General features: G+C 39.1%; 3 long non-coding RNA genes across 12 annotated transcripts; 1 reads left to right on the plus strand and 2 right to left on the minus strand.

Annotated features, from left to right (window-relative positions):
- Positions 1–1,600: 1,600 nt before the first annotated feature.
- On the minus strand, positions 1,601–4,765 carry LOC137040646 (uncharacterized). 8 transcript variants are annotated; one of them, XR_010897949.1, is made up of 6 exons: positions 4,585–4,765; positions 4,228–4,394; positions 2,541–2,599; positions 2,347–2,428; positions 2,125–2,253; positions 1,601–1,963 (listed from the first exon to the last, which is right to left on the minus strand). It is a non-coding gene; the product is annotated as an uncharacterized lncRNA (long non-coding RNA). The 8 variants fall into 8 exon arrangements; XR_010897946.1 differs by having other exon boundaries at positions 3,677–4,394; XR_010897943.1 differs by having other exon boundaries at positions 1,601–1,790; positions 1,894–1,963; positions 2,541–4,394.
- A 6,875-nt stretch (positions 4,766–11,640) lies between these two features.
- On the plus strand, positions 11,641–19,468 carry LOC137040647 (uncharacterized). 3 transcript variants are annotated; one of them, XR_010897952.1, is made up of 5 exons: positions 11,641–11,742; positions 11,856–11,908; positions 16,345–16,454; positions 18,781–18,851; positions 18,934–19,468. It is a non-coding gene; the product is annotated as an uncharacterized lncRNA (long non-coding RNA). The 3 variants fall into 3 exon arrangements; XR_010897951.1 differs by adding an exon at positions 18,502–18,598 and having other exon boundaries at positions 11,653–11,908; XR_010897950.1 differs by having other exon boundaries at positions 11,653–11,908.
- LOC137040649 (uncharacterized) lies at positions 15,664–16,222 on the minus strand. Its single transcript, XR_010897954.1, has 2 exons — positions 16,108–16,222; positions 15,664–16,009 (listed from the first exon to the last, which is right to left on the minus strand). It is a non-coding gene; the product is annotated as an uncharacterized lncRNA (long non-coding RNA).
- Positions 19,469–20,777: the final 1,309 nt, after the last annotated feature.

The raw sequence follows: 20,777 nt of genomic DNA on the forward strand, positions 1-20,777 counted from the left end.
CACGTGCAGTGCATATTGATCTCCTCTCAAGTATGGACAGTGATTCATTCCTGATGGCCCTTCGTCGCTTCATTGCACGGCGAGGAAAACCCTCTGAAATCCTTTCAGATCAAGGTACGAATTTCAAAGGTGGGGAAAAGGAACTTAGGGAGGCCTTTGCAGCTCTTCAGCCTGAGCTCCAGGCTCAACTTGCAAGCCAGCAAATTGAGTTCACTTTAAATCCACCCTGTGCACCACATTTCGGTGGATGCTGGGAGCGCGAAATTCGATCCCTGAAAACAGCCCTACAAGTGACCCTCGGAGCACAGACAGTCACTGAAGAAGTATTGCGGACTGTTCTCATTGAAATAGAGGGTATACTTAATGCCAAACCAATTGGCTACACATCTTCCGACATCGCCGACCCAGATCCAGTTACACCCAACATCCTGTTGATGGGGCGGCGGGATGCCTCACTTCCTCAAGTGACATACCAGGATTCGGAAATCCTTAGCAAACGGAGATGGAGGCATAGTCAGCTGTTAGCTGACCACTTTTGGAGGCAATTCATATGTAACTACCTACCTAGTCTTCAAACCAGACAGAAATGGATGTCAGAGAAGGAAAATCTACGAGTAGGTGAAACCGTTATGATTGTGGACCAACAGCTACCTCGCGCACTTTGGCCGGTCGGAAGGATTACACAGGTTTACCCAGGAAAAGATAATCGGGTCAGATCAGCTGAAATCAAAGTGAAGGATAGAACTTACTTGAGGCCAGCGATCAAAATCATCAGCCTACCTCCCTTGCCTGAGTGATATTCCAATACTTGATAAGGCCTTTTAATTGTGCAAATTCACATTGCGAATTTGGGGGCGGCTGTAAAAAAGGCCACCCTTCACAAATGGACTCTTCCAAACTCCCCCACCTCTGTCCGTGATTTGGACCGCTCCAAAACTTTCCACGGAGTTGTCAACAAGAAAGCAATGAGTGAGGAAGCAGAGATGGGCTGGTATATAGTTTATGAACATTTAAAGTTAGTCAGAAGTGTCATTAACAACGGCTGTGTGGATTGTGTGTGCGTGCGTGCAGCTGATTAAACACACACACGACCACATACACCAACATTTGTTCAATAAAGCATCTTGAAGTCCAGACTGGTGTGAGACTTCATGTTCTAACAGGACATCCTGTAGCCGTTCAAATCCTCCGAACCAAAAGAGATGATAGAGTGAACAGCAGTTTTTACAAGTTTGAAAATATTTTAATGAAAAATAATAAAATAAAACCTTTCCTGTAGCTCAAACAGTAGAGCATAGTGCTAGCAACGCCAAGGTCATGGGTTCGATTCCCAGGGAAAGCAAAAACTGACAAAAATGTAAAATGTGTACCTTAAAATGCAATGTAAGTCGCTTTGGATAAAAGCGTCTGCCAAATGCATAAATTTAAATGTAAAACATGCATTGCAAGCATTTTTTCCTGCTGACAAGTTATGTCACTGTTACCTCACGCTCACGTTGGTACCCACTGCAGACACAATTTTAATACAATTTACCAGTTTTTAACTACTTCAGAGAAAAAGCAAGACAATTTTTTCAAAAGAAGACAACTGACAAGTGAGGAAATAGAGGAGTTTTTTTTAATTCTGATGAGGAGAATTTTGACAGTGAGGCAGAGAGTGACAGTGATGAAGACCTTCCCCCGAACCTTCAAGCTCGGGATTACTGGAGCACAGACCCCATGCTCTTGACACCATTTTTCGGGTCTTTGTTTTCACAGGACCGATTCCTTCTGCTCCTCTGCTGTCTTCACTGTTCAAACAATGCAACAGCAGTTTTAAATGACCCTCTGAAAAAAATCAGAAATATTTTTACTGCTCTCACCTCCTCCTTTCATCGCATTTTTGTGCCATACCGGGATCTGTGTGTTGATGAATCTCTGATGAAGTGGAAAGGCAGGCTGGCATTTCGTCAGTTCATTCCATCTAAACGGCACAGATTTGGGGTCAAGTTTTTTGTTTTGTGTGATGTGCTCACTGGTTATGTGCAGGACATGATCATTTACTCCAGATCTACCAGTGCCATAAAACACCACCAAGGACTTGGGATTTCTGGGTCTGTTGTAATGACACTACTAGGACCTTACCTCAGAAAGGGTCATGTCCTTTATGTGGATAACTGGTACAGTAGTCCCACACTTTTCCAGAACCTTGTCTCTTGGCACTGGAGCTTGTGGGACTGTGTGTGCAAACCGCAAAGGGATGCCAACATTCGCCTGTAGAATGACAAAGGGTAATGTGGAACTCAAGGAAAATGGATCACAGTTGGCAGTCAAATAGCATGATAAGAGAGACGTCCATGTCCTTACCACTGTCCACCCAACTGGTATGGCAGCCACAGGGAAGCTGGATCACATCACTGGGCAAGCCAAGATGAAGCCAGTCTGTGTGCTGGTGTACAACAAAAAGATGGGAGCAGTTGACAAAGCGGACATGATGACTGGTTTTCTTGAATGCACCAGAAAGTCTACCAAGTGGTACAAAAATATCTTCTTTCACCTACTTGACACAGTTTTACTGAACAGCCACATTGTCTACCGGCAAATTACTGGTAAGATATTTCTATAAATCAAAGAATATAAACAAGATAAAAAAAATTGATCACATTTTCAATTAATGTAAACAAAAGTGTTATAAAGGGTATGCATGGATGTCACTTTCCTGAGTGAGTGGCAAAAGAGCTGCTGCGTGACTGGATTTAATAGGGGAACCGGTGTAAACAACGAGTAAACAAGTTTCAGTTTAAACTAAAGCTTAGACTTGATATAGTGGTGCTTAAAACTTACCAAAGATCCAGTGATCCATGGATATTGACAAGAACATTTCCTGGCATTTTTACATGCCTGATTTTGAAACCAGTAAAATACATAAATCAAATTTGCCTGTGAATGCTTTAAATAAATACAATATACTAAGGGTGTAATGGTAAACATAACTGACGGTTTGGTATGCACCTCGGTTCTGAAGTCACGGTTCGGTACAGCAGGGGAGAGAAAACTAAATATAAAATAGTTTTTTTTTTTTTTTTTTTTTTAAACAGTGGTTTACTGAACAGATTGTGTCAGTCCATAAATTAATTTAATTATAACTAAAATATTTTAATTCAATTATAACTAAATAAAGAATTAATTAAATTATAACAGGTTTTTTTTAAATCTCTCTTCTAATAGTTTTTATTATTTGCTAATAAGTTATACCACACTCATATAGGCATACATCATGCATGTTACTGGCCATTGTTTAAATCTGCTAGCAATTCAAAATACATCTTTATGGCTGTACAAGATATTATTCAGCACCCTGATGAACATCGCAATGCCGGGTTGGCCTACGTTGTCGTCACGTTCTCTCCATCTGGATGAAGATAAGGAGCAGAGACTGCACAGCGGGTTGTGTTGACAGTGTTTAGTGATTTGGAGAAGAGAAAACTTCAGAATAATGTCACAGAGTTCATTCATGAAGTTGTGTGAACAACGCACAGCATCCGTATATGTCCGCGCACATGCACTTTGGTCAGAGAGGCAATATTGCGATTAAGGTATAAGATATAAGGTGTTTACATGCCAGCTGACGGTGAGGTCACATGCATACCCTCTATAAACAAATGTACAATAATAAACAGATCACACTGTCACATACTATTCTATCCTCTTCCTTACGCCCTATGGATTTGTTCTACTGTGAGTAGGAAAGGAAATCACTTCCCTGCAATTCAAGACGAACCTGATGAGAGGGCTGCTGGAGAACAGTATATTTATTGTTTTGTTTATAATACTATTTTGATTGTTGTTCATTGCAATTATATTTATAATTTGTTTTGTAATTTTATTAGAAAGTGTATATATGTATAATAGTCTAAACAAAAAAACATTTAGCTTAAATTGAGGAGATTTAATAAAACATGAATGAAATGTGTACATTTTGCAATTTCTTTTTAACAAAAGACATACGTTTTAATTATGCTAAACTTATACAACACATTCTGACTAGCAAAGCAGAGAAAAGGTCATCATGTATGCATTTGACATCATGTAACTTAAACTATATGCAAGCTAATAGTCAGTGAGGCGTGACCATATAGCTTTTCTCTGCTTTGCTAGTGAAATATGAAACTCAGTAACAATATAAACACTAAAACAAATAATATATTCATGTTACGTATCAAGCCAACTGAACCCTAATAACTTTACCGAATGCACGGAGCATATTTGCAATGTGCAAAATGACAAACATGACATTTGAACGTCCACATTTTTGAGTACTGTTCGTTTTACAAGAGAATTTTTTAAATATCTTTATTCATATTTATTGCATGTTTGTAAATAATTATATGTGCTCCAAAATAGGAGGAAAAAAACTAAAATATACTCACCATTTGACACGCGGATGTTGTGAGGGAGATGCAAAATGCCGTGTGCAAGCGAAATTCAAAGCAGTGGGGAAAAAATAGCAACATAAACATGTCAACCATAGTGTGTACACGCTAACAAATAATGTGAAAGGTTTTGAATTAAAAAAATAAAGCAAAACATTCATAGAGCGCTCACCTGCACGCGGTCATCCACCACGAGCGCCATTGTGACTGCGTCACTGCAAAAACTCACGTGTCAAGGTTGATGTGTGTTACCATGGAAATTAGAACGCATGTCATTGCATAATAACGGTCGCAATAAAAAAACTCACGCCAGGCTGCCAGTCTTATTTTTAAGAACGTACGTGCGAAAGGGTTAACGAGGCTAACGTTAACTCTATAAAGTTGTTTAGGCTTTGAATCACATGTGTAAATGAGAGGTTTTGATAGTTTTATAAAGTTTTTTTCTTCTTCTGGGAATTGAATGGGTCATTGAAGGTGGCTAATTAATTGAACTAACGTTAACGTACGAAAGTTTAATCGACGAAGTCACTTACATTAAAAACATTAACAGGGAGCGCGAAAAAAAACGTGTTAACATATAATAAAATGTTCTGTGATTTTCAGAAGGGACAAAATAACCCCTCTACAACAGAGGTGAAGCTCCCAGCAAGTTTCCAACGTTTCTGAAGGAAGCTGCTGAAAGAGAAGTAGAAAACACAGGTGAACTGAAAAAGGTGATTGATTAACCTTGTCCATTTTTAACAATATTTTAACCTATTCTTTCTCTTTTCTGCAGTTAACCTTTGCTGTAGCTTCTTTCCTTTGAACACAATCAGAGTTATATAAAGAAATGTCCTGGCTCTTCCAAGCTTTATAATGGCAGTGAATATTGCTTGGTGATAAGCGGTAGGCTACGCGAGTCGACTTGCGCTAAAAAGGGTGACCCCCCCCCATGCTATGTTTTGTTTTGCTCTAATTTCTGTACTTCTGCGTTCGTCAATACGCATGCGTCAAGGGTTATTCTTTTTAGCGCAAGTCGACTCGTGCATTGCTGACCACTGGAAGCTAGTTATTTTAGTCTATAAAGTTTTAAATATGGATATTTTTCTCACACAAACATGCCACTTTGCTTCAGATGGCCTTTATTAACCCCCGGAGCTGTGTGGCGCAATTATATGATGGATAGATGCACTTTTATGGACTTCAAAAATGAAGCATTCACTGCCATTATGAAGCTTGGATTAGCCAGGACATTTTAAAATATAACTCTGATTGTGTTCGCCTGAAGAACCTAGGGATGGCTTTGGGGTGAGTAAATCATGGGATATTTTTCATTTTGGGATGAACTAACCCTGGCATTATCACCATGTGACTAGTAAGTAAAACCTCAAACATACAATAATGTTCAAAAGTTTGGTTTTGGTACAATTCTTTGAAAAAGGTCTCTAATGCTCACCAAGATAGCATTTACTTGATTAAAAAAAATCTGTAAAATCTAATATTTTGAAATAATATTAAAATTCTAAATAATTGGGTTCTATTTGAATATATTATAAAATGTAGTTTATTCTTGTGATCAAAGCTTAATTTTCAGCATCATTACTCCAGTCTTCAGTGTCACATGATCCTTCAGAAATCATTCTAATATGAGGATTTTATTCATCAAGGAATCCTGAAAAATGCACCATGGTTTACACAAAAATATGAAACAGCACAACTGTTGTCAACACTGCTAATAATCATAAATGTTTTTGTGAGCAGCAAATCATCATATGAGAATGATTTCTGAAGGATCATGTAACACTGAAGACTGGTGTATTGATGTTGAAAATTCAGCTTTGATCACAGGAATATTAAATTAATAATAATAATAATAATACAATGTAAAATAGCTGTTTTCAATTTAAAGGGTTAGTTCAACCAAACCTTTAAATCCTGTCATCAATTCCTCTCCCTCATGTTGTTACAAACCTGTAAGACCTTCATTCATCTTCAGACAGCAATTTAATTAACACTTTCGAGGTCCAGAAAGGAAGTAAAGACATCAATAATTACAATGTTAAGGAGACTGGCACAAGCTAGATCAAAATTGTGGAATTAAGTTATTTTTGCACACAAAAAGTATTCTTGTTGCTTCGTAACATTAAGGTTGAACCACTGGAGTCACATGGACTATTTTAACAATGTTTTTACTACCTTTCTGGGCCTTGTGTTGCAGTCTATGGAGGGGTCAGAAAGCTTTTGGATTTCATCAAAAATATTTTCATTTGTGTCTGAAGATGAACAAAGGTCTTACAGGTTTGGAACAACATAAGGTGAGGAATTAATGACAGAATTGACATTTTTGGGTGAATTATCACTTTAAATATATATTACAGTTTGTACTGTATTTTTGATCAAATAAATGCAGCCTTGGTGACTGTTGAGTTAAAGAGACTCTTTCAAAAGCATAAAAAACATAGATTAGCAACATTAATAAGGTTCTCCTCTGTTTCAGCTGCCAGAAAATGATGAAGATGTGACAGTGTAGCTCGGAATAAGGAAGAGGATGAAGAGGAGGAAGAACATGTAAGTAAAAAAAAAAAATATATATATATATATATACCTTTTTAACAAAAAGCAATAAACCTACAATAGTTAACTTCTTTCAGGTATGGATCAAGGGACTGTGGCTTTGCAGTTGAAGAAGTTGAGTTAAGTGCTTTTCCTGAGTCAAGGCTGACAACGCAATTGTGTGGTGATAAAAAGATCCAGGAATATGTTGAATGTGTAATGGAACACAATCAGCTACAGTGGCCAGATAATTGGGAGGAAGCATTACAACTTTATTTCAAAATGCAGGAAACAGCAGGTCTCTGAACATGTGAATGACAATATGAGAATGAATGACTAAACATGACTGTATAATTACAATTTAAAAAAACAGAATGTTACATTGAGAATATGTAACATGTAAATTGATCAGTTTACTTATAGGGTTAGTTTACCAACAAACAAAAAAAAAGCCTCACCCTTATGTCATTCCAAAACCGTAAGACTTCAATTTAGGGTTCCAAAAAAATAACTTGATCAGATTTCATCAAAAAAACATCTTCATTTGTGTTCTGAAGATGAACGAAAGTCTTGCAGCTTTGGAATGACATGAGGGTGATAAATTAAAGGGTTAGTTCACCCAAAAAAGAAAATTCTCTCATTAATTCCTCTCCCTCCTGTGGTTGGCCAGCCGCCAGACCTCCGCTCATCTTCACACACAGATGAAGATATTAGTCTTGAAATCCGATGGCTCAGAAAGGCCTTCATTGACGCCAATGTCATTTCCTCTCTCAAGACCCATAAAGGCACTGAAGACGTCGTTACAAAACCCATCTCAATACAGTGATGGGCCGATTTCAAAACAAAGATTCAAACCGTTATGAATCAGTGAATCGATTCATATCACCAATGTCACGTGATTTCAGCAGTTTGACACGCGATCTGAATCATGAATCAATACGCTGATTCACAACGTTTCTAAATTTAGTTTTGAAATCGGCCCATCATTATATAAGTCATTATTGAGTTTTTTTTGCTCACTAACTCTATTGTGGCTCTCTTCATCAATGATTGTAGAGCCGCTGTAGTGAGATGGGCTTTGTAACGACGTCTTTAGTGCCTTTATGGGTCTTGAGAGAGGAAATGACATTGGTGTCAATGAAGGCCTTTCTGAGCCATCGGATTTCAACACTAATATCTTCATCTGTGTGTGAAGATGAGCGGAGGTCTGGCGGCTGGCCAACCACACGAGGGAGAGGAATTAATGAGAGAATTTTCTTTTTTGGGTGACCTTTAATTACATTTTTGAGTGAACTGTTCCTTTAAAAGCATCCAAAACCTGGGGAATTCTGAATTCCGAAATCCATCTGAGTCTGAAAATGACTGTATGTGTCTAACTTGAGTGGTAACTTTAGTGTGTTTGTGCATGTGTTTGCCATTGGAAACGGTGAATCTTCAAGAAACACAATGCATGGCTGTGGTGCCATTCCAGCAGGTGGAAGTGATGTCAGGCCAGTTGAAAACATTAACACATCCTCAAGTGGCACTTCAGTCTGATGTTCTACAAAGACAAACAATAAATTGATAGATACATTTTGAACAAAGATAGAAATGCCGAATTACTTTTTATATTTGGGATAGTTCACCCAAAAAAAGAATTGTCCAAACCTGTAAGACCTTCTACTTCATAAAAAAATTAAGATATTTCTGATGAAATCTCGCTCTCTGACCCCTCCATAGACAGCTATTTAATTTACACTTTGAAGGGCCAGAAAGGAAGTAAAGACATTGTTAAAACAGTCCATGTGAAAATAGTCCATTCAGCCTTGATGTGATGAAGAGATAAGAATACTTTAGTTCTAGCCTGTATCAGTCTCCTATGCATTTTCTGTTGTAAATAGTGCAGCACTTTCGAGTTCTACAGCAGCCAAGTCTGTTCACGTGAACACTATGAAACATGCATGTGATGACACAGGAGATGCACTGTATTTATAATTGAAACTGCAATTATAACAATTAAAAAAAAAAAATTTCTTTTTGCACAAAGATATTCTTGTCGCTTCATTACATTAAGGTTGAACCACTGTAGTCACATGGACTATTTTAACAATGTCTTTACTTCCTCTCTGGGCTTTAAAAGTGTTCATTACATTGCTGTAAGGGGTCAGAGTTCTCGGATTTCATCCGAAACAACTTCATTTCTGTTCGAAGATAAATGAAGGTCTGATGGGTTTGGAACAACATGACTGTGAGCAAAACATTTTTTTGGGACTATTGCTGAATATTCCCTTTAATTTCTTGCCTCCCACCCCAAACTTGCATGGAATACTTAATGTGCTTTTTAAGGCATAAATGTTATCTACAATCCGCTGCCATTGTATAGATGATTGAGCAGGAGAACTAAGTAAAAAATTCTGAAATTCACCTTAAAGGGATAGTTCATCCAAAAATGAATATTATCATCATTTACTTACCCTCATGTTGTTCTAAACCTGTATGAGTTTCTTTTTTCTGCTGAACACAAAATAAGATATTTGGAAGAATGTTTGTAACAAAACAGGTAAAGAGAACAAACATTGACTACCATAGTATTTTTTCCCCTACTCTGGTTGCTCTATCTGCTTTGTTACAAAAAATTATTAATTTATTTTTGTGTATGTTTTCAACAATTATCAAATATCAATTCGACCTAATAAACTTACCAGTGTGTCGGCCAGGGAAGATTCATCAGTTTTACGGGTTCTTATGAAAACTTCTGAGTCAGATTCTGAACTGAGAACCTGTTCTGCAAGACATGGAACAAACCATGGTAAGTAACTATATTTAAAATAAGCAAAGCATGAATTTTCGTTAACTAACCTATAAAGTCTTTCTTTCTGCAAATAAACATGTTTATCCTTGCATATGGCTTTCCTATTTCTGATTTGTAGTCTTTCAGTGTAAAGGGCTTTTGTGTCCCTGGCACATTAAAGACTTCAGAGCCATCTGGGTACATAAGGATGTAGGGTCCATCCTCCATGTCTTTATTAAAGTCTTTTAATTTTTTTTCAGCCATTATTAGGAGATCCTTCGCTGTTATTTGAGGGTCCGTGAATAAGGGGAGTGTTTTCCCACGTTGTGGTTTTAAGTGACCACTCTGCAGACACATTGGGCGCAGGTGTTGAGTCTACAGCTGTACCTATGCAAGAGACTAAAAATCAACGCTGTTCACACATTATTCATTATATTTCTTGGTAATTTATAAGTCCAAGGCTGAATCCGAAACCCCTGCACCCTCAAATAGGGCACTATATTTGAGGGGACAGCTATTTGTAGTGGTTCCGAAACTATAGTGGACATTATTTAGTGTTCTCATTCAATCTCATTGCACCGCACCGCAATAACGAGTGTAACGGTACAAATGATGTGAGCAATTTCGGATTCAGCCCATGTCCTAAACCCTCAATCTCTATCCCCTACTTTAGCCCACTAATACAGTACACTTGAAGGAGTGAATGAGAACGAGTGTGTTAAGTCAGACAGCTGTTGTGTGTACATCAGCTGTAATTTACACTCGTTATGGCGGTGTAATGTGGGATTGAATGAGTGCACTCAATAATGTCCGCTATGGTTTCGGAACCACTACAAATGTCTGTCCCATAGGGGGTATAGGGGGCCGATTCAAATTCAGCCACTAGCTAACGTTAACGCTAGCTATGTTGTATAACGTTAGTCATAGCCATAACTTAACTTACCTGTCACGTTTTTTGGGAGGGGTGTTTTCTGTCGTGTCTCTTTTTAAACCTCAAGGTTTTTGCCACACGAATTGCAGAAATTCGGAAGAAAGTCGTATTTTAATCCACAGTAAGGACAAAACATATTTACTCGTGCAAATGTGACACCCTAAAGTATGTACCCAGCAAACACAGTACGTTGTGACAACGTCGTCAGTTAGTCGTCATTTGGTCAGCGTGACATTACTTTATGACAACGTTGTGAGGACGTTGTGGTAAAGTTCCATTTTTAAAATTTTTGGCTAACGTTCCAGAAACGTTGTGGGCACGTCCTCAAAAGACGTCGCTAGTTTATCCCTCAGAGAACGTTGTAAGGACGTTGTGGTAAAGTTCCATTTTTTTTTAAATCTTGACTAAAGTTGCAGAAACGTTGTGGGAACGTCCTCAAAAGACGTCGCTAGTTTATCCCTCAGAGAACGTTGTAAGGACGTTGTGGTAAAGTTCAATTTTTTTTTTAATCTTGACTAAAGTTGCAGAAACGTTGTGGGAACGTTCTCAAAAGACGTCGCTAGTTTATCCCACAGAGAACGTTGTAAGGACGTCGTGGTAAAGTTCTATTGTTTTAGAATCTCGGCTAACGTTCCAGAAACGTTGTGGGCACGTCCTCAAAGACGTCGCGTGTTTATCCCACAGAGAATGTTGTAGCGACGTGGCCCACTGGTCTTCATAACTTTCCAAATTGCATTATTAATTTACAAGTATTATCAAATGTATGCCATTTTGATTTATATGGGACATTTACTTAATTCATCAAATATTTTTTTAAATGAATCCACCATGTTTGCAAATCGTATTGGCAAAAACAATAAAAAATCTAACAAAAAAAATGCCACAATTGTCCCACTATCACGTGCGGTGCCAGGAGTGGCATTTTGCATCTGAGCGGGTCATAGAACTTCAAAATGAGTTCTAAATTCATTATTTATTATTCTTGATGTTGATGTGTCAAACACTGGAGCGGCGCGGAGTTGCCATGGAAACGGTGCAGCAACACAACTGACAAGCCGCAAAACTCCCTCTCGTTGTTGTTTTCACTATACGTTCAGGTGAGTTGTCTTTAAAGTTACACAAATAATACACACAACTGTTACTGACATTTTCCTGACATTTCTTATGTGTTATTGACACGCTTCTGTTCTGTTGAATATTTACTTTATAGAAATGTAGAGTCTTTGGAAAAAAGTCCGTATCACATCAACCGTTTTCCGAACAGTAAGTTAAGTTAACGAGGCTAACGTTAACTCTATAAAGTTAATCTCTTGTTTAGGCTTTGAATCACATGTGTAAATGAGAGGTTTTGATAGTTTTATAAAGTTTTTTTTCTTCTTCTGGGAATTGAATGGGTCATTGAAGGTGGCTAATTAATTGAACTAACGTTAACGTACGAAAGTTTAATCGACGAAGTCACTTACATTAAAAACATTAACAGGGAGCGTGAAAAAAAACGTGTTAACATATTGTAACCAGTTTTGACTTGTTACTTTAGCGCATACTATGTATGCGGGTAGGATCAGCAGCTACCTTGGACTGTGCTTCTTTAATCAGTTCTTGTAACTCTGGGTCTTTGTGTTGATCCGTAGCAATTTGGGCCAGATCCACTTGCAAGTTACTTGGTAATGCATCAGGGGCTTGTATTACCGCAACAAATTCCTGCAGAGTAGGGTTTTTATGCACTCTAGACAAGATGTCAGGCACTACATTGCATTGACCTTTACGATACTTTATTGTGAAGTGAAACCCTTGTAATCTCAATGTCCAACGGGTAAGGTGTGATGATGGCTTTGGGTGCTGAAACACCCATGTCAGTGCCGCATGGTCAGTTATAATAGTAAATGAACGTCCCTCCAAATACGGCCTCCACTTTTCCACAGCCCAAATGACGGCCAAACATTCCTTTTCGGAGACAGAGTATGCCTTCTCTGCGCCCCTTAGCAAACGTGAGGCATAGGCAACAACCTTTTCCTCCCCCGTTGTTTCCTGAGTGAGCACCGCACCTAGCCCAACTTCACTGGCGTCTGTTTGCACTGTAAACGTTTTACTGAAATCTGGTGGTGTCAACACAGGTGCTTGGGTTAAGTCTTGCTTTATTGTGTTGAATGCATGTTGACACTGCTCTGACCATAACCAAATAGATTTCTTTTGTTTCAGTGCATGGAGAGGGACAGCTTTTTCAGAGAAATGCGGGATATAACGGTGATACCACCCTGCAAGTCCAAGGAATCGCTGTACGTCTTTGAGTGACTGAGGTGTTGGAAAAGCAGCAACGGCTTCCACTTTTGCTGGATCTGTTTTTATTCCACTGCTTGACACAATATGACCCAAAAAGGTGAGAGTCTGTTGCATGAAGTTACACTTGTTCAAGTTGAGAGTCAGACCAGCTTTATGGAAACACTGGAAAACTTGATGTAAATGGTGGATATGTTCTTCTTCACTCTTGGAGAACACCACAACGTCATCAATATAGATGAAGCAACATTTTCCCTTCAGTTCTCTCAGAGCCTGTTCCATTAGTCTCTGAAATGTTGCAGCGGCATTTTTGAGCCCAAATGGAAGACGAGAAAATTCATATAGTCCTGACGACGTGACGAAAGCAGTTTTCCTTATGCTGTCAAGTTCCATCCCTACCTGCCAATATCCACTTTTCAGGTCAAGTGTACTGAATATGGTGGCACCATGTAATGATTCCAGGATATCTTGGATTTGTGGCATGGGATAAGCATCGAGGTAAGTTTTAGCATTCAAACCTCGATAGTCAACACACAGTCTTAAACTACCATCCTTCTTTGGCACTACTACAACCGGTGCCGCCCATGGAGATGCTGATGGCCTGACAATCTTCTTGTCTAGCAGAGTCTTGATTTCGGATTCAATGAACTGCTGTTTGTCTACAGATACTTTATATGGTCGTTTCCTTACCGGAACTTCATCGGTTGTGAGAATTTGGTGTTTAACCAAGTTGGAATGTCCTATTTCATGAGTACACACGGTAGGCCATTGCAACATTAACTTCTCCAGTTGGATTTTAAACTGAAAACTAGCATTAGCCTGTTGAACCAGTTTCTGAATGGACACATGGATCTCATTAGATGTAGAAGGGATGGGCAATGCTATATAAAAATGTACAGTTGCTTTGGAACCATAAGGCATAAAAGGAAAAGTTTCTTCAGTGCTTCCTTCTCGAGCAGGTATGATGTATTGTGACCTCTGAAAGTCTAAAATCAATCCAGAATCCATCAGGAAATCCATCCCTAGAATGATTGGAACGGTCAAATCTGCATCATTCATTATGTACAAAGATAGCTCCATTTTCTGTCCCTGGACCTCACATGTCCAAGTCACTCTTCCAATTGCCGTCTGCTGTTGTCCATTGGCAAGAAGAAATGCTTGACCACCACTGGGTTGATAGGTCTCGCTCTTGCTGATTCGTTCCCAGGTCGACTTTTGAATGAGAGAGAGTGTACTACCTGTGTCAACCATTGCTAAACAATATCGATCTTGTAAAATAATGGGAATGGTAACAGTCCTAACTCCCATTAGGGGTGGGTTATGCAAAGACTGGGTTATGCCCGCATTGGAATGTAAAGGTCCTACTTGGAGACAATGAGCTGACTGGACTTTCTTCCTTTGGTCAGCCGTATTAACTTGACTCCAATATCTCTTAGACTCTTCAAAATCCCTTTCGATCTGTGTGCCAATCCTTACCAAATCACTGACATCCTTCACTGTCCCTCTTAACAGACTAGCTAGCCGAGGGTTACAGTTTCTTACGATGGCCTGGACAACATCTCTTTCACTCATCTCACTTTTCCATTTCATACACAGTGCTCTATACTGGTAAGCAAAATCCCGTATGCATTCCTTCCCACCTTGTTTTCTCTCTTGCAATCGTCTAATAGCTACATCTTCATAATCTTCGCTTAAGAAAGACTGCAAAAAGGTTTCTCGAAACTGCTTCCAACTTCTTACATGTTGTCGTTCTGCCAGCCACCAATCTTTGGCGGTACCTTTCAGCACAGCAGTGAGAGCAGCCATAATTTCAGCATCACTGAGAGGGCGAACTGCAAAGTATTCTTCACATCGCTCAATGAAGTCTACTGGATCCTCTTTCTGTGCGTCACAAAAGCTAGGGAACTCAAGCTTTACTGGGGGATTATACTGTAAGGAGGTATGACTTTCAGAATACATTGATGGTATATTCTGTACATTATACGCTTGATTTTGAGAGGCTGAATATGGAGTAGAGCAACTGGGGCTAGTTTGGATGGAGTTAGAAACACGAGCATGGATACCTTTGAATTTTTGCTCAATTTGGGCATCCCTCCGTTTCAAACAATCTATCATGGATTTCCCCAAGTCCCTTATTGCTAGTTCCAGCTGCTCCTTCATCCTATCCCTCTCCCGATCAAAACGGTAGTTAACTTTTTCCATCAGGATTCGCACCTTGATGTCCAACGCCTCTTGCGAAATCCACTCACTCATCCTCCGTTTGCTCTCTTCCCAGCAACCTTCTAGTGTAGTTAGTCGTTCTGACAGCTCCTCTACTGCCGTTACTTTTGTTACGGGTGTAGCCGAGTGCTCAGTATCAATTTCAAGGGGTGGTGGAGGTGGAACTGTCTCTTGTATATCGTCCAAGATCCTTTCCTCCTCTTCTCCGGAATCAATGTACAAGCTGCTAAATGTGTGGATCATCTCACCGCATGGGTCTCTTCGGGTAGTAAATGTCTCGGATGAGAAATCAGATGCTGGACCAGCACCATCCTCTCCCAGAGCAGCCTCACTTTCCATACTAAAGTATCTGAAACATACACTGAGCACAAAAGTTTATAAAAGCCTACAGGTCCCTGTTCGGGCACCACTATGTAACATTAGGTCTCGATTATGAACCAAAACACTTTGTCACAAATTTTATATTAGGGAGGGATCCACTGGCTAAGCTCAGTATGTCAAAATACTCAGGACAAGTAAGAGATGCTCAATGATAATATAATTTGAAAAATGACACAATAAAGAACACATGCAATAATCAGAATACAAAAGATGCTTCCACACTCCCCCATGACACAAACCCCACTTCTCACATTGTACCCAGAGGGAAATAAAAGACACATATGTCAAAACACTGGTCAGTTATACACAATTGTACAACTTGTTACCAGTACTGTCCGTAATGAATCAAGTCCTTGCTGATTCGTCTGGTTGTCTTGACTTGCATGACCCCAAGGAAGATAAGGATGTGCTATCCTGAGGGTAACTCGCTCCTTTCCAATGCAAAATATTCCTCCTTGATTATTCCACTATAACAAAAAAGTCCTTCTACAAACAAGCAAGCATAACAGATAATCAAGACATTTACACATTAAAGAACCATAGGTAATAAACAACCATATGAAAAAGGAAAACCAACAGCTTACATAGACTGAGCAGAAAATCAAACTAGATTCCCAGTCAGGACTCCAAAAGTGGCACGTCGACACCAACCATGCTGTTAGCCCCAAAACAACCCTATCTTCTTCTATCATTACCCCGCTAATATACACCCAAATGGCACCATACTCCCCCTAGTGTCAGGAAGACGATTTACATATAAGACAGCTAAAGTAACAAGTCAAAACTGGTTACAATATAATAAAATGTTCTGTGATTTTCAGAAGGGACAAAATAACCCCTCTACAACAGAGGTGAAGCTCCCAGCAAGTTTCCAACATTTCTGAAGGAAGCTGCTGAAAGAGAAGTAGAAAACACAGGTGAACTGAAAAAGGTGATTGATTAACCTTGTCCATTTTTAACAAAATTTTAACCTATTCTTTCTCTTTTCTGCATTTAACCTTTGCTGTAGCTTCTTTCCTTTTAATAAACCTGGCATTGTATAATTTATATATTTGGCTCTGATAAATTGTTGATGCTTCCATGCTGATGCCCTGCAGCCTCAGGTTTTAGCAGAGTTGGAGCAGATCTCAGTTAGCAGATCTAAAGTTAGCAGAGTTGGAGCAGATCTCCTGTCGGACAACATCTCTTAAATGGTGAGGATTTACTCACCTGCAAGCCATCCTATGTGTAAGTTATATGACATTATTCTTTCAGACGAACACAATCAGAGTTATATAAAGAAATGTCCTGGCTCTTCCAAGCTTTATAATGGCAGTGAATATTGCTTGGTTTGCTTGGCGATAAGCGGTAGGCTACGCGAGTCGACTTGTGCTAAAAAGAGTGACCCTTTGTCTCGCGCATTGCTGACCACTGGAAGCTAGTTATTTTAGTCTATAAAGTTTTAAATATGGATATTTTTCTCACACAAACATGCCACTTTGCTTCAGATGGCCTTTATTAACCCCCGGAGCTGTGTGGCGCAATTATATGATGGATAGATGCACTTTTATGGACTTCAAAAATGAAGCATTCACTGCCATTATGAAGCTTGGATTAGCCAGGACATTTTAAAGGGGGGGTGAAACACTCAGTTTCAGTCAGTGTCATGTCAATCTTGAGTACCTATAGAGTAGCATTGCATCCTGCATATCTCCGAAAAGTCTTTATTTTTTTAATAATTATATAAGAAAGATGCGCTGTTCCGAGTCTTTCCGAAAAAAGCCGAGCGGGTGGGGGCGTGTCGTGTGAGCGGAGCTAAATAATGACGTGTGCAGCAGCGCGCTGTGTGTTGAGTCGAGTCCGTCATCCCTAACAGCGGGAAAAAAACTTTATTCAAAATAAAAATATGGCTTTTAATCAGATACAGCCATACATCTATGATCCGGAATCAGACCCAGAGGCTGCAGTTGAACAGGAGCAGCAGCAAAAACGACTAGAGCAGGACGTCTGTATGTGGTAAGTTACAAGTTATACACTAACTATATAATATGCTTAGCGGCTTGTGTTATTTACATATTTATACTTGAATTATATCGTCGTATTTTTGTCTTTGAAGGTGTACATGTGGGAAGTGCAGTTGTGCACGTGTGTTTGTGTGTTTACGCGTGGTTTGTGTAGACAGTAAGCGGACTAAAAAAACACAGACATTTGAAGCAGTCTCACTCACCCTTCTAACGTTGGGACCTTTATCGTTGGGACTGCTCCATCCTTCAGCATTAGGCGATTGGGAAAATGCGGCGTCGAGCTGGGCCTTGTTTATGAAACAGTCGGCACCGAAATGCAGCGAACAGATATAAACATTCGCGCAACTCAGTTGCTGATCCGGAAAAGCAAATTACATCCACTGTTGCCTTAACGCGGGGTTTTTGGCGAATCTGTGCAGGACTGTCTTGGTCTGGCAACCAAAAACCCACTTTTTTGGTGACATTGTTATGTGCTATGTGTAATTGTCACCTGTCCAGCATCCTACAAGCCAGCGTTTTGATGGGCATAGCCTGTTGCTTTCGCTCTCTCCCTCGCTCTCTCTCACGCGCTTCCGGTAGAATTGTCCGTAAGGCCCATACAAGGAAATTCCGCCCCCACTAACGTCAATGGGGACGCATGATCTCAAAAAACTTGCCGAAACTTATGACTAACCGGAAGTAGTATTTTTGACAAAGAAATACTCCCATCAAACGTCCACCTTAACTTTTGAAACTTTGTCTATGTTTAGTATGGGATTCCAAGTCTTTAACAGTGTAAAAAGATCAGTATGCATGAAACAGCATTTCACCCCCCCTTTAAGGAGACTGGCACAAGCTAGATCAAAATTGTGGAATTAAGTTATTTTTGCACACAAAAAGTATTCTTGTTGCTTCGTAACATTAAGGTTGAACCACTGGAGTCACATGGACTATTTTAACAATGTTTTTACTACCTTTCTGGGCCTTGTGTTGCAGTCTATGGAGGGGTCAGAAAGCTTTTGGATTTCATCAAAAATATTTTCATTTGTGTCTGAAGATGAACAAAGGTCTTACAGGTTTGGAACAACATAAGGTGAGGAATTAATGACAGAATTGACATTTTTGGGTGAATTATCACTTTAAATATATATTACAGTTTGTACTGTATTTTTGATCAAATAAATGCAGCCTTGGTGACTGTTGAGTAAAAATGACTCTTTCAAAAGCATAAAAAACATAGATTAGCAACATTAATAAGGTTCTCCTCTGTTTCAGCTGCCAGAAAATGATGAAGATGTGACAGTGTAGCTCGGGATAAGGAAGAGGATGAAGAGGAGGAAGAACACGTAAGTAAAAAAAAAAAAAAACAATTATACCTTTTTAACAAAAAGCAATACACCTACAATAGTATGGCTTCCATTTTTTCAGCTTCCAGTTTACAAAGATCCAAAGTGAATATATAGAGGCCATCCTCCTATCCTATCCTCAGAAGACCCTGCCCTCCACTGGTGGGGTAAGAAAGACCCTCTTCCTCTTCTCTCACAGCTCTCCATCTCCCTCGGCCTCATCAACACTGTCTGAAGCTTTTTCCACAGCTGGGACACAGTCAGGAATGAGGGGTCTCAGATTCTTCCTGAGAAAGTCATCATGCTCATTTTCTTGAACAAAAAAAAACCTGTTGATGTATATTTTGGCCCAATAATACAGAAAAGATGCTTGGACTCTATGTAGTGTTTTTTACATATCTCTTTATGAACGTAGGACTATAGCTCAAGGACTACATATCTTTTGTAATTGTCACATTGTTCAGGTTTAGCTACAGGTAGTGAAGCAATAAAGCACATCACCACCAGACATTTGTAGCAGGTGCCTCACAGGACATGCAGGACATTTCTGCAAATAAAAGTAATAATAAAGAAACTGATCAATCTTTTTTTCCATGTCTTTTTTGTGCTAAATTATTGAGAGTAGTACCAATATGAGTATTGATAAGTATAAGTGAGAAAATACTTAACTACTCCCTAATAAGACAATAAAATATTTTAATAATTGGTTACATTTCTTATGTTGTTTGTTTGATTAATGAATGGACGTGTTACATTTCTGTACTCATAATTTGTTAACACTTTACACTGTTCAAATGTTGACTTAATATTTGTACAAAGTAACACTGAATAAATGCTGATTATTAAATTAATGCAGTGTGGTTTTGAGCCATTTTCTATTACAATTTAATAGGGGTTTGTATCGTTTTTTTTATTATCGTACATAATCCCTAAATATATTAACTAAAAACAAAACAAATGTATTATTAAGGTTTTACAGCAGATAATTAAATGTTTGAGTGTATCAGTTCTATGTGGATTTCAAGGTTATGGACCAAGCACATCTTCATTTCCCGGACTAAAGGTGAGATTATTCAAATAAAGGTGGACGTGGTATTTTGGTCATTAGGACGTACCTGCCACGTTCCAGCGACATATCATAATAACGTCGCCACGACGAATACAGGAATCACAAAGTTACGTCGCTGGAACGTTACCTGGTATGTCTCTGCAACTAATATGGTCCATTGAGGTTACGTCCTCACAACATGCCAGTTTGGTCGTTGAGACGTGATCATCACGTTATAGCAACGTACCAGTATAACGTCGCCACGACGATTATGGGAATCACAAAGTTACGTCACTGGAACGTTATTAGGTACGTCGCTACGACGAATATGGTCCTTTAAGGTTACGTTCTCACAACGTGCCAGTTTGGTCGTTGGGACGTGCTCGTCACGTTCCAGCAACGTCCCACTATAACGTCGCCACGACGATTATGGGAATCACAAAGTTACGTCACTGGAACGTTATTTGGTACGTCCCTACGACGAATATGGTCCGGTCCGGTTACGTCTTCACAACGTAACTGTGTTAGCTGGGGCAATTCTAGGACCCTCGTTTTTTGTGACAGCGCCACCTACAGAACTGGATGATATAGCGGTGTTCTGCAGTTTCAGGACCTCAGTTCTACTACCCAGGTGGTTTAGTTAGTAGCCTACATAGTATCAAGATATTTAATCTCAGGAGTATATTTTATGTGATTTTTTTTTTAATTCAAAATGCATCAGAGGTTAATTACAAAGTGTGTAATACCTGCTTTGAGTCACAATTTTAAATTTAAACACATTAATTTACACAAAATAAAATTTTAAAATGTATATCAATCTTTAAAAAAAAGTTGAGTACCTTAAAAATCTTAATTTCTTGAATTATACTGTATATTGA

This window comes from Pseudorasbora parva, chromosome 14 (genome assembly GCF_024679245.1).
Source record: "Pseudorasbora parva isolate DD20220531a chromosome 14, ASM2467924v1, whole genome shotgun sequence".
Classification (NCBI taxonomy): domain Eukaryota; kingdom Metazoa; phylum Chordata; class Actinopteri; order Cypriniformes; family Gobionidae; genus Pseudorasbora; species Pseudorasbora parva.